The sequence below is a fragment of the Pyxicephalus adspersus genome, chromosome 8, assembly GCF_032062135.1.
Source record: "Pyxicephalus adspersus chromosome 8, UCB_Pads_2.0, whole genome shotgun sequence".
Classification (NCBI taxonomy): domain Eukaryota; kingdom Metazoa; phylum Chordata; class Amphibia; order Anura; family Pyxicephalidae; genus Pyxicephalus; species Pyxicephalus adspersus.
Genome location: NC_092865.1, coordinates 36,751,053 through 36,751,700, shown reverse-complemented (window position 1 = coordinate 36,751,700; position 648 = coordinate 36,751,053).

Here is a 648-nt window from a genome sequence, read left to right as displayed (position 1 = left end):
GTACCTGTCTGTGTGTCAGTAGTGTTGTTTCAGTGGGGTCACCTACTGGACTGTTTTGGTATTGCAGGCATAGTAAATCAGAGGCGAAGCACATATGCATCAGAGTGACATCTAGCGAGGGAAAATAATACTGCGGCTGAAGCAGTTTCTGCCTAAAAATACAGCTTCAGCAGGATACCAAAAACATTATTAACCATATAGAATCCCAATAAAAGCAGAGCCTAAAAGAACGAAATTTTATTTTTTTCTAGATGAGAGTTATGACTAAGTCATATAGATGGGTTTCCACCAAAGGTAACCGACAGCAATGACAATATAACAGAATAGATACCTAACCCTTCCCCTCTCCATCCATCACCTAAAAAAAGTTTGGCTTGCGAATTTTGGTCCACAGTCTACCAGATGGTATATACCGTCTTAGATAGACCAATTTGTAAGGACCCTAAAGAAGCCCTTCCTAAAGCATAACTCAATCCTGCCACACTTACCTGTCCATACTCCCTCGCTGGATGCCGCCACTTTCTTCCTTTTTCTGCCCAGCATTCGTAGCTCAGATTTTTTACATATTCATGGTGTGTTCAGGCAGGTAGGATGTCACCTGTTTCTTTCTATAATTACCACCTGCCCGAATCAGTAAAATTCAAAGTG